Source organism: Saimiri boliviensis, chromosome 3, assembly GCF_048565385.1.
Source record: "Saimiri boliviensis isolate mSaiBol1 chromosome 3, mSaiBol1.pri, whole genome shotgun sequence".
NCBI classification, from domain to species: domain Eukaryota; kingdom Metazoa; phylum Chordata; class Mammalia; order Primates; family Cebidae; genus Saimiri; species Saimiri boliviensis.
Window position 1 is genome coordinate 143224461 of NC_133451.1, and position 14173 is coordinate 143238633.

Here is a 14173-nt window from a genome sequence, read left to right on the forward strand (position 1 = left end):
TTGATTTGTGTTATGAAAGATTGAGAAACTAAGTTTTCTCTTAATTTAAAATATTTTGTGCCCTAAAACTGTGTTAAATTCATGAAGTAAACTAGAATATTGTGTTTTGGGGGGCATAACTCATTAGCAGATATGTAATGCAGTGACTTACAAATAATTGAGAGTAAAATCAGTGATGTATAAACTAATTCATGAGTCTAGGTAAAATATCAATTACCTCTGTTTAAAATGCTCTGTTAATTATTATTATATGTATTTAAATGTAGTTAAAGCTTTTAAACATTGCTACATAGTGTTAACTCTACATAGTGAGTGCTACATAGCTTTTAGTGTCACATAGCCCTAGAGAGCTTTTAATGATGAAGCATGAGCAAAATATATGCATAGTCTATATCCTATTTTTATAGAGCCAGTAATGTTTTTCATGATGCCATATTATTTCTGGGTTTTAGAGGAGAGACAATAAAGTCTGTTTAACAAAAATGATCTCTTGGATTGCTTAGTTTAGACTCAGTAATATTTTAAGTCAATTCATGTGTTCAAGTATTATTCTATAAGTTGTCACAATTGTTTAATAAAATAATATCTGTAAAATATGAACTTTCTTGAAGCCAATTTTTGTACATGATTTGGCACCATACACATCCACTACTAAAACATAGCTTCTTAAGTTTAGTTTCTTATTCTTTCAGGTGTCTAGACCTTGAGAAAATAAAGTTGACACAATTGTCTGAGCGACTAAAACAAAATACGCTATTCCTTTTTTGGAGAACAAGCTTACTGAGTATAGTTTGACACATGCACTGACTATATGGACATATCCTATTTGTTCTACCAGGCCCACTTGTTTGGTAATGTCTAGTGAAGTACAACTTGTTCTTGTGGTTCTTGGGGATTTGTATTATGCTCTTTCACTCCTAAGAAGCTGTGTATTCTCACTTCTTAGTCTGTTGCTCTTTTTCTTTTCTTCACTTGTTTTCTTATCCTAATTCAGTTAATCAATCAAAACTGTTTATTGATTTCCTGGTACACAGAGGTAGTTTTCTAGTATCTGTGAAGAATGCAAAGAAATACAAGGTGGGTCCCACTAGGTTCTGGAGGTGACATGTAGAAAAAGAAATGCGGCCGGGTGCGGTGGCTCACGCCTGTAATCCCAGCACTTTGGGAGGCCAAGGCGGGTGGATCACGAGGTCAAGAGATTGAGACCATCCTGGTCAACATGGTGAAACCCCGTCTCTACTAAAAATACAAAAAAATTAGCTGGGCATGGTGGCACGTGACTGTAATCCCAGCTACTCAGGAGGCTGAGGCAGGAGAATTGCCTGAACCCAGGAGGCAGAGGTTGCGGTGAGCCGAGATCGTGCCATTGCACTCCAAGCCTGGGTAACAAGAGTGAAACTCTGTCTCAAAAAAAAAAAAAAAAGAAAAGAAAAAAAGAAAAAGAAATGCAATGTAAACGTTAACCAGCCATATGAAAGATGTTACTAGAGATACATGATTGTCAAATAAATGGCACAGACAATATGCATTCTGAATTCAAAGGTCTGACAGAGTGATTGCTCTGAGCTAGGTCTTGAAGTATGGGTAGGACTTAACTGGTAAAGGACAGAGGAGAGGAAATGGCATGAGCAATGGCAGAGAGGCAGAAGTGTGGTTCTACTTTTTTTTCTTTTAATTATACTTTAAGTTCTGGGATACGTGTGCAGGTTTGTTATATAGGTATACAAGTGCCATCATGGTTTGCTGCACCAATCAATCCGTCATCTACATTAGGTATTTCTGCTAATGCTATCCTTCCTGAGTCCCCCACTACCCGAAAGGCCCAGTGTGTGATGTTCCCCTCCTTGTGTCCATGTGTTCTCATTATTCAACTCCCACTTATAAATGAGAGCATGTAGTGTTTGGTTTTCTGTTTCTATGTTAGTTTTCTAAGAATGATGGGTTCCAGCTTCATCCACATCCCTGCAAATGATGTGAACTCATCCTTTTTTATGGCTGCATAATATTCCATAGTATATATGTGCCACATTTTCTTTATCCAGTCTATCATTGATGGGCATTTGGGTTGGTTCCAAGTCTTTCCTATTGTGAACAGTGCACAATAAACACATGTGTGCATGTGTCTTTATAGTAGAATGATTTATAAACATTTGGGTGTACATCCAGTAATGGGATTGCCGAGTCAAATGGTATTTCTAGTTCTAGATCCTTAAGGAATTGCCATACTGTCTTCCACAATGGTTGAACTAATTTACATTCCCACCAGTGTAAAAGTGTTTCTATTTCTCCACATCCTCACCAGCATCTGTTTCCTGACTTTTTTTTTTTTTTTTTTTTGAGATAGGGTTTTGCTCTTGTTGCCCACGCTAGAGTGCAGTATTATGATCTCAGGTCACTGCAACCTCCACCTCCTGGGTTCAAGTGATTCTTCTGCCTCAGCCTCCTGAGTATCTGGGATTACAGGCATGTACTACCATTATCAGCTAATTTTTTAAATATTTTTAGTAAAGATGGGGTTTCATCATTTTGGCCAGGTTGGTCTCGACCTCCTGACCTCAAGTGATCCACTGCTTTGGCTTCCCAAAGTGCAAGGATTACAGGTGTGAGTCACCATGCCCGACCTACTTCCTTAATGATCACCATTCTAACTGGTGTGAGATGGCATCTCATTGTGGTTTTGATCTGCATTTCTCTCATGACAGTAATGATGAACTTTTTCTCATGTGTTTGTTGGCCATATAAATGTCTTCTTTTGAGAAGTGTCTGTTCATATCCTTTGCCCACTTTTTGGTGGGATTTTTTTTTTTTCTTTTAAATTTGTTTAAGGTCCTTGTAGATTCTAGATATTAGCCCTTTGTCAGATGTATGACTGCAAACATTTTCTCCCATTCTGTAGGTTGCCTGTTCACTCTGATGAGAATTTCTTTTGCTGTGCAGAAGCTCTTCAGTTTAATAGATTTCATTTGTCAATTTTGGCTTTTGTTGCCATTCCTTTTGGTGTTTTAGTCATGAATTCTTTGCCCATGCCTATGTCCTGAATGATATTCCCTAGGTTTTCTTCTAGGGTTTTTATGGCTTTAGGTCTTAGGTTTAAATCTTTAATTCATCTTGAGTTAATTTTTGTGTAAGGTGTAAGGAAGTGATCCAGTTTCAGCTTTCTGCATATGGCTAGCCAGTTTTCCGAAACACATTAAATAGGGAATCCTTTCCCCATTGCTTGTTCGTGTCAGATTTGTCAAAGATCAGATGGTTGTAGATGTGTGGCGTTATTTCTGAGGTCTTTGTTCTTTTCCATTGGTCTACATATCTGTTTTGGTACCAGAAGCATGCTGTTTTTTGGTCATTGTAGTCTTGCAATAGTTTGAAGTCAAGTAGCATGATTCCTCCAGCTTTGTTCTTTTTGCTTAGGATTATCTTGGCTATACGTGCTCTTTTGGTTTCATATGAAATTTAAAGTAGTTTTTTTAAATTCTGTGAAGAAAGTCAATGTCAGCTCAATGGGAATAGCATTGAATCTATAAATTACTTTAAGCAGTATGGCCATTTTCATGATATTGATTCTTCCTATCCAAAGGCATGGAATATTCTTCCATTTGTTTGTGTCCTCTCTTATTTCCTTAAGTAGTGGTTTGTAATTCTCCTTGAAGAGGTCCTTCACATTCCTTGTAACTTGTATTCCTAGGTATTTTATTCTATTTTTAGCAATTGTGAATGGGGATTCACTTGTTATTTGGCTGTCTGTTTGTGTATTATTGGTATATAGGAATGCTTGTGATTTTTGCACATTGATTTTGTGATTATCTCAATAGATGCAGAAAAGGCCTTCAATAAAATTCAACACCCCTTCATGCTAAAAACTCTCAATAAACTAGGTATTAATGGAACATATCTCAAAATCATAAGAACTATTTATGACAAACTCACAGGCAGTATCATACTGAATAGGCAAAAGCTAGAAGCATTTCCTTTGAAAACCAGGGCGAGACAAGGATGCCCTCTATAACCACTCCTAATCAATATAATATTGAAAATTCTGGCTAGGGCAGTGAGGCAAGCAAAGGAAATAAAGAATATTTAAATAGGAAAAGAAGAAGTCAAATTGTCTCTGTTTGCAGATGACATGATTGTATATTCAGAAAACCCCATTGTCTCAGCCCAAAATCCCCTTAAGCTGATAAGCAACTTCAGCAAAGTTTCAGGATACAAAATCAATGGGTTTTACATTTTTTATTCCTTTTCTTTTCTCTGCTTTTTCTTTCATAAAGTTGAAAATTACCAGAGAGTGTTTGAGAATGAAAATTATGATTAGGTATGTTTTGCTGCTCTAGTGTTAGAAGAGAAAGAATTCTATATCTTTTTTTCCTTTCTTCACCCTACTTACAACAACCTAGGATTATGAAACGTATGAACTGTATCAGTTAGAATTAGGTTTGGCTTAACAGAAAAAAGAAACAATAAATAATAGTGACTTATACAAGATTAAGATTTATTTCTCCATTATATAATATTTAGAGGGAGCTGTCTAAGTATGTTAAAGCGGCTTCATGGTCTTGTCGTGAGCCAAGACTCCTATCTTTCTCCTCCAGCATCTGCATTAGGCAGTTTTCTTCCTCAAGGTTGCCTCATGGTCCAAGATAGCTGCTGGAGCACCAGCCAGAAAGTATGGATAGCAAGGTAAAGTAGTGGGAAGAGAAAAAAAGAGCTCCCTAAAGCCTGAGTCTTCTTTCTTTAGGCAGCGTTACTGGAATTCCGACGGGATACTAGCACTTCTTGTTGCAGAACTCAGTAATGTGATCATACCTAGCCACTGAAATTGGGAAATATAGCAATTTACTGGAAAATTAGATTTCCGTTACTGAGAAAGAAGAGAGAAATAGACAGCTAGTACATTCTACATATGAGCAAGATACAGTAATTATTAAAGGTTTTAAGAAAGAGATTAATCTCAGTTGAATGACATGAGAGGACTTCAGGGAGAAATTGGTACTTGAGTTGGGATTAGGAAGAAGATTTATTTTAGAGGAGGGAAATTCCAAATTATAAACTTTATATTTTTATTTGATTATTCTTAAAGTGTGATACTTGTTACAGCTATTTGGGAATTTAAATGGAAAATGTCTACCTGTTCTTAAAATTTAGGATTATGGATAGTAGTATGGTTTCTGGTGCCAGTCTGTCTGGGTTTGAATTGTTACTTGACTGAGTACTAGCCTAACCATATAAACTTCCCTATATACATAAGGAGGCAATGATAGTGCCTAAACTATAGAGTTGTGGCGTAATCTATATAAAATGTTTATATGATGTGATAAGAAATAACTTTGAGCTAAACTTTAGATCTAGGTTTTTGTCCTTGCTCTGCCATGAATTTGTGTGTGTGTGACTATGGATATCCATGAAATAAGGAAATTGGTTATCTCTGACTAAGCCCTAGAAGCTCCAGAATACCCTGATTCAAGGATTATTCTCTGATCAGGAGTGACCATTCCCGTGGTATATACGTAATGGAATCTGAAAAGGTTATTTATTTCAGATTACCTTAAAACTTTGAATGAAAGGATTTAATTAGAAGAGTTTTTGAAGAAAGAACTTGGAGGGCATTTTTGTTGATTTTCAGTCGTCTGGGTATACTAAATAAAATACTGTGCATGTTTATAGCTAGTTTAATAATGTCCCAGGTCTAATTTAAACAGTGTTTTTAGGAACTAATTATTATAGAAAACTGTTTTTGTTGTTGTTCTTATTGTATTTAATGTAGCTAGGCTGGTAATAACTAATGATAGATGAATTCAATTTACATAAATTCGAGACGAAGAAAATATTTTAAAATCATGCCACAGAGGATTGCTTTAAGTTAAGAAGTTAATGTCATTATCTCCTCCTCTCATTTAAATTGTTCAGTTTACAATAATTGTGGAGCATGGTAAATGATTTGAGATTTCTCTCTTAATGAGATTTTAATAAAATTTGATAGTCAAACACCCTGAATAACTAAAATGCTATTAAAATGTATGTATGTACATGTATATATTTCCATTTCAAGTTCAGGCATCTTAAATGTTGCTCTTCATCAGGAGGTTTTGGTTTTTTAAAAATAGATACTGACATCTTTTGGGAAAATTCTAATTGAATTTTTTTTCTTTAATTTCAGAAGATTCAATTGTGTTGAAAACAAATTCCCCAAACTAAATTTAGATCATTTGATTTGTCATAACTTAGCGTTTTTGACTTGGAGGCTGAATTCAGTGTTTCTATGTCTCCAAGAATTATAGGTTAAAGTTTAAAAGGAACATTTAGAACTTTGCTATTTTTAGACTCCTCAGCCAGCCTATTGTATTATTTTTGGAAACTCCTGGTCTTAAAGGGAAATGCTAGGGAGTGACAAGTTGATCATGCCAAACTGAGTTTTTAATAATGATGTTATAAACATTAGAACAATTCATGGCAACGTAAACGTATTAATAAGAATTTCAGAAACAGCATCAAAGAGTTAGAAAGTTAAATCATCCTTGGAAATTCAAAACATCTAGTTTAAAAAAAGATCTATACGAGTCACTGATTGCTTTCTGAATTTCTTCATTTAAAGTGTCAAGACATGAATTTCTTTCACGTAACTCTTCTCTTTTAAAATACTCATTGCTGGAACTAGCAGAAGCTAGTCTAAGATGAACAATTTTCTTTTCATGCCAGATCAAAGGTTAAAAGGAGCTCCTTGCCTTGGGCTGAAAAACTAGCCAGCATATATTTTTCTTCCCTTACCCAGTTGTTCTGTCTTCCCTCTGCTTTGGCTGGTTCCCAGTTACTACTGTGCTTTGTAGAAAACTTTGAATAGTTAACTGATGTTATTATGGTTGCTGAAAGAAAAGAAATCCCAAACACAAATGCCATGTTTTAATAATAACTTGTGGTATATGTTTATCACCTTCTTATAATTTGTCTTTTCCTGTACAAAGATGCCTGCCTATTTTATTGTTTTGGGTGACTCCTGATCTTAAAAGGAAACCCCTAGTGAATGACAAAGATGATCAGGCCAGCTCAAGTTTCCAACTTTGCTATAAAACATTAAAGAAATTCATGGTAACATAAATGTAAGAATTTCTGAAATATTTAAGTGATTAGAAAGGAAACACCATTATCTTGGTTACTCATTAATTGCTGTGGAACAATGCTTTTTTAAAATTAGGTCAAGAATCTCAAATGTTAAACAAAGGGACTTAAGGGTAGTACTAGGTAAGATTCCATTGTTAATTTGATTTGCTTTCACTTAAGTCTAGGATGTACTTAGTTTATGGTTTATGGAGCGTCTTTTTTTGCACAGTATTGAAGACTATGTGGAGTGTGTGTGTGTGTGTGTGTGTGTGTGTGTGTGTGTGTGTGTGCGGATACACACACACACACACAGTTAATTTTCTTAAAATCTTAACCCAAATTATTCACTTGGGATTTTGATTTTACCCCAAAAGTTTATGACTTTGTTTATAAACAAGTTTTTATTTTCATTAAACTTAAATGCCAGAGCAAACAAATCACTTAATATTTAAGCAGTGTTAGTACCATCTTCTAGATGCTGTTTCAAGCTCATCTTTTAGTGGGAAGACCTGGATAAAACCAAGATTTTAAATGGCCCATCTTGGGCGTTAAAATTAATAACCGTGTTCAGATGAATGGAAGTTTGTTTCCACCTTTGCACAATGCAGCCTGTCATTGTGCTATGCATTTCATTTGATCATCACCTGTTTGGGCAAGTGAACATCATAAAGGCTGGAGTGCTGAGAACAGACTACTTTTGTTTTAAAAATACCATTGGTTCAATTAGCAGTGTAGCACAACAGACGAAAATAGGATAGAAAACCAACACACATATACTCAGAGTCCATTAGATTCAAGGCATTTTTTGAGATACTGAAGCAAATGCACAAAACATAAATGTGGGAAAAATAATAATAAAATATTTAAGAAACAGAGAGGACAGGAATGAGGACTGTCTTCAATGCAGTGTTTTCCAGCATTCAGGCATCATTATAGCTTTTGCCATATCAGCATACTGTTTGTTAAGTAAGACTAACATTTTCAATTTAAATTTATTTCAAGCCAAAACTTATATCAACACTATAAATAAAGAACTATCTTGTCGTGAATAGAAGATAACTGAAATTAAGTCAATGGAAGAAAGCTACTATTAATTTGTAGCTAACCTCTGCTGCTTACTCAAGGCTCTGAGTCTGATGCCTACCCTTCTATTGATAAAAGGTGAAATTAGCACCAGCACCAAACAAAGCACCTTTCCCTTCTGCAATCTGATGGATTGAAAGAGAGTTGAAATGGCAGTAAGTTGCATTACTAATTCTCTGTGCACATGTCCTTTGACTCATCTTGTTTTCATTTACACTTTGGGAAACACTGTTCTCTGAGGTCACTTCTCAATCACTTCATCAAAGAAGTGAATTAAAATTATTTGGAGAAGTCAAATGAAGAAAACTCCAGAATCAAGGACTCTGGCAACCTGAACATATTAGTGTTTTATTTTTCACTAGATCATTTTCTACATGACACCTCTCCAGAAAAGCAGTGATGGGTGTGCCAAAGTGACAAACATGTTTGCAGAGTTAAAAATATGCTGTAACGCTCCAGTCAGGAAGACCTAGTGATAGCTGCATGTGGGTTTGTTTTTAAAACAAACTCTTATCTGAAGTACAATCATTGTAAATAAAAAATGGTCTTTGTTGCTTAAAAAAATGTATAGAATCTATACCTACTCCATTTTAGCAGCATAATGTTCTATGCTGTCTGGCAGGACTTGCGTAGCAAGTAAATGCATTAGTCACAGTGACCATTTTTCTTGCAAATTTGTGACACAGATTTAATTATAGGAATGACCAGCAACTTACAAATCTAATTTTGGTAGAGGCTGAGGCAACTTTTTTTTTTTTATTTTAATAATGATGGATTTTTTAAAGCAATGATTTCATTACCATTTAAAGAAATCTACTGGTGTAGAACTAGCCAATTGACTGGAGTTATTTTATTACCCTTTAACAAATGCCATGTACTTTAATTTTTATTAATTTTTAAAATATCATCAATCCCAAACTGGAAAAGTATTTGCTCCTATAATCATTTGAGTAAAAATAAATAAATATAAATTATTCTGGGTCAGGATGTTTGTAAAGGACCTCCTGAGAAAGATGATCCTAGCAGTTGTTTAAAATCAAAATTAAATTTCTTTGATTTGAATCCAGTCTACTAAAGAACTGCTTAGTTTATGATCTTTAGTAAGAGATGCTTAGTAACTACTAATTGATGATAATGTGGCAAATAGTTCTCATTTCTTTGTTTCTTTTTCCTTCAAACTAAAAATTTCGTGTGGTTAATCTATTTGTTGAGCTAATATTTTTGGGGTCTGCCATAATGGTATGGTGAGCCAAATGATTAAGATTTTTGCCTTCATCTGTATTACAGATTCTTAAAGTGAGAATATAAGTCCTAATTGGGAGTGTGTGGCTGGGAGAGGCTGTTGTAGTAAATAGTGTTAAATATTTTCATAGAACTTCATTAAAGTTTTCTTCCATTATTAATATACCTTGTTGACTCAAACCCTACTGCCATTCCAAAATAAATCTGGCCATGTGGAGAGAAGCAGGAGGAAAATAGAGGATGTATAAACTATAAACTTGATTCTACCAACCAAAGAGAATCCCTTTAATTGTTGGTCTCTTTGATGAAAGCAGTGCAAGGCCTCCAAACTTCATCATGGATTTAGGATTTCAAGTAAGCATTTAGTTTTCTTAAAAAAAAAAAAAAAAAAAAAAAAAAAAAAGTCTGTATTATTGGAAATAGCAGATTTTAGTCTGAAATTTAAAAATCATATTTTAAGCTTAGATTTATTGCATGTTGCTGTTTGATCTTACATTAACTTTTAAAATGGAACATTTGTGGTCATCTTACTATGTGCTAGGCTCTTGGCCAGCTTCTAAAACTGAAAAAAAATAATTTAAAAAATGATTCTTGCCCTCAATTTGCTTAAAATTCCTGAATTTAAATGCTATTTTTCCTAGTATGATTCTACAGACCTCCTAATTCTGAATTGACTCCAAGTAATGGCACCATACAGTTTGAGGACCACTTATTTTACTATAAAACTTCAAGCAGGCAGGCGTGGTGGCTCACAACTGTAATCCCAGCACTTTGGGAGACCAAGGTGGGCGGATCACAAGGTTGGGAATTCCAGACCAGACTGACCACCAGGGTGAAACCTCATCTCTACGAAAAATACAAAAATTAGCTGGGCATGGTGGCACATGCCTATAATCCCAGCTACTCAGGACTCTGAGGCCAGAGAATTGCTTGAACCTGGGAGGCAGAGGTTGCAGTGAGCTGAGATCACACCACTGCACTCCAGCCTGGGTGACAGAGTGAGACTGGGTCTCAAAAAAAAAAAAAAAAAAAAGGCCAGAGAATGTGAATATTATATATCTTGCAAATATTTTTTTTGTCTTTAGCCTTCTAGTTTTTGTTTTGTGCGTATATGGGTGAGGGGGTGATTTTTTTATTGACAAATTCAAAATTTCTTTAAATCAGATATATTGAGGTATAATTCCCATACAGAAAAATCTATGCATTTTAGAGGTATAGTTCTGTCAATTTTGACAAACGTATGCAGTCATATAGCAATCCTCTCAATCAAGATAATATACTCATCTCCTAAAAAGTTTCTTCTTGCCCTTTGGAGTCAATCCTCAGTCTCTGGCAGCCATTGAATTTTTTTTCTATCTCTATACTTTTGCCTTTTTCCAGAAAGTCATCTAAATGGAATCACATGATATATGCTTTTTGAGTACGATTTCTATCACTTAGCATATGCTTTTGTGATTCATCTACGTTGTATATATCAGTAGTTAATTTCTTTTTATTGCTAAGTAATATTACATTGTTAATTCGTTTACCATTTGATGAACTTCTGGTTGTTTACTTGATGATGATTATAAATAAAGTTGCTATGAATATTTGTGTGCAGGTTCTTATATAGATATATGTTTCTATTTCTTTTGGAAATATCTATGCTTACTCATATACTGAGTATATTTTAACATTATAAGAAATCTCCAAACTCTTTCCCAAAGTGATTATACCATTTTACATTCCCAGCAGGAACATATAAAGAGTCCAGTTGCTCTACAACCTTGCCATCCCTTGACATTCCCAATATTTTTTATTTTAGCCATTCTAATAGATGCGTAGTGGTGTGTCATCATAGCTATAATTTGTATTTCTCTAATGGCTAATGATGTTGGACATTTTGTATGTGCTTGTTTGCCATCTGTATATCTTCTTTTGTGGCCGGTGTGTTCAAATCTCTTGCCCATTTTATTTATTAGGTTGTTTTCTTATAATTGGGTGCAAGTTTTTAAGTATGTTTTGGACACCAGTCATTTATCAGACATATGTTTTGTAAGTGATTTTTCCCGGTCTGTAGCTCATTTTTTCATTTTCTTGACAGTAACTTTCAAATAGCAGAAGTTTAAAATTTTTGTTAAATCTAGGTTATCTATTATTTTTCTTTTATGACTCAGACTTTTAGTATTCTATTAAGAAATCCTTGTTTGCCACAAATATTTTCTCCTGTGTTTTCTAAGTTTTAGTTTTTGTTTTTACAGTTAGTCTTATGACCCATTTTGAATTAATGTTTGTGTATAGTTTAGCATATTAGTTGGTGTTCATTACTTTGCTTATTGTTCTAAAATTGTAAAGTTTTTATGTCAGTCACATTTGTCCATGATTTTTTCATTGCCTTTATAATTATGAAGCTTTTTCCTATCACAATGCCAGGTAAAAATTTATGTGTATTTTCTTTTAGTTTTATAATCAAGATGAATACTTAATACTGTATATGCTAAAAAGCAAAGCCCATCATTTGGGGGTTCATAAAAAGAAATAATAGATTGAAAGGGCTTCACCTGATTATGGTATCATTGGTTAAAGAAGTCAATTTCTGTTTGTTGCTTTCCCTACTGTGTTTTTTGGCCCGGTAAATCCAGCCTTACAGTGTTATTCTCATATCTACATAGTGATAGATATGCCTGTCCCTGAAAATAATTGGATCAGTATTCATGACTGTTAAAAATTGTTTTTCTATCTTAGGTTATCACACATGACATTAATGCAGTTACCTAAAATTGTTTATTCAAAATGTGAAATGGGGATGGACATAGAAAAATAAGTGAAAAATATAGAAACCTCATTTTTTAAATCAATTTGATTTACAATTGTTCACACTAATTAACAGTAACATATTCTTATTTGGAGGATTATGAACCAAGGTGGATAGCTTTCTTAGTATAATTTAAGATAATAGAGATCTTTTTAAAAATAAAATTTATGATTTTAAGAGCCTTGATAAACTTGATTTTAACTTTTGATAATTGAACAAGCTATGCTGATCAGGTGGGAAAATGCTCTATTAATATAAACCTGGTATTTTGGAAATTAGAATCAAAGCACCACAAATCTAGATGGTGAATAAGTAGAGTAACTAGTGTTATCTAGAGTAACATTGATTCATATTCTATGTGTCCAGGGATGGTTATACTCTGAGCTTACAGCTTTCTTTTTTGCTAGAACCCCACACTTGTTTCCTTTTCCTGAGTAGCTTTTTTTGATGATATTTTTAATAAGTAGAATAATTTGAAATGTTCACTGTGTTTATAATTTTACCTTATAACAGTAGTTACTGGTCAAGATTTGTGGTTTGGTTTCTTTTATTGTTCAGCCAATTCTCTTGTAAGCAGTTTTTTTCTACAGGGTTTTTAGGTTTTCATTTGAATGCTTAAGTTAGTATTTTTATCCATTTATTTTGGAGGGGTATTGTTTATTAACATTATTGTGCTTTTGGTGCTTTCCAAGAGCCAGGGCAATGAATCCTATCTTCTTTGTTGTCATCTACATAATATTATAAGATGAACTATTCCAAATACTACGTTTATATGTCACTTCTATGCCCTAATGCCTTTAGTGGCTCTTAATTACCCACTACCTAATTGGCCATTCAGGTATCCTCCCAGTGTGGCCCTATTGTCTCTCTCTCTCTCTCCCCATCTACCCAGTGTTTTCCATTCCCTTGCTAACTGTTGATCCACACTTCTCCACCCTCTCCTCTTTGTTAAATCCAGTTTATCTATCTTTTTTTTTCTTTTATGGCTCAGGCTTTTTGTATCCTATCTAAGAAATCCTTGTTTGTCACAAAGATTTTTTTCCCTATGTTTTCTTGTATAAGTTTTAGTTTTAGTTTTTACGTTTAGTCTTATGATACATTTTGAATTAATGTTTGTGTATAGTTCAGTGTATTAGTTGCTGTTTGTGATTTTTGCATACAGTTATAGAATTTTAAAGCTTTTATGACCTGTCACATTCGTCCATTTTTTCCTTTATGGGTTTTTTTTTTTTATTGCCTTTATACTTCCAAAGCATCCTCTAATGTTTGGGCATTTTTCTGCTTCCACCTCTTTGCTTGCACTGTTCCCATCCATTCCATTATCTTAGCCATCCCTCAAAGCCTGTCTCAAAAGCAATTTCTCCAGCTTTCCTTTTATGGTTGTTTAGTTTTTGGAATGAGTTTCCATCTTGATTGTAATGGGTTACTATAGATTATAACTGGTTAGTGCATGAAATTCTGACCTTCTCTCCCAACTCTGGCACTTCCTGTCCTTGTTAGCCTGCTATTTTTCTTTTTATAAAATAATGTCTTCTAACATAGTATATAATGTATCATTTATTATATTAATTGACTGTCTCCCCCTATTCAAATGAAAGCTCCATGAAAGCTCTTTTTTTTGGTTGCATCACTATCTTCAATATTTATAGTACTTGGCACAAAGTAACCATTCAAAAAATATTAAATGAATAGACAGATACCATCCAATGAATGGTATTTTAATCTCTCTTCTTTATTTAAGATTATAAAATATCTTATATATTGTATGCACTTAAAATGCATACTAATTATCATAATTATATGTTGAATTCATTTGACAAAAATGGTATCACTTTTGTCATCTGTTTTGACCATAAATAGTCATCTGTCTACCAAATTTTTCTTTACCACATTGAAACGATTTTAAATTCCAAGCTTTTAAATCTCAATAAAACATATGCTATGGCTGTAAGAAATTCGTTATTG

The 14173-nt window shown here is 33.9% G+C and overlaps 1 protein-coding gene across 5 annotated transcripts in view; it reads left to right on the forward strand.

The window, feature by feature from the left end:
- SLC10A7 (solute carrier family 10 member 7) overlaps positions 1-14173 on the forward strand; it is a 277896-nt gene that overhangs the window by 86176 nt on the left and 177547 nt on the right. The window lies entirely within an intron of this gene.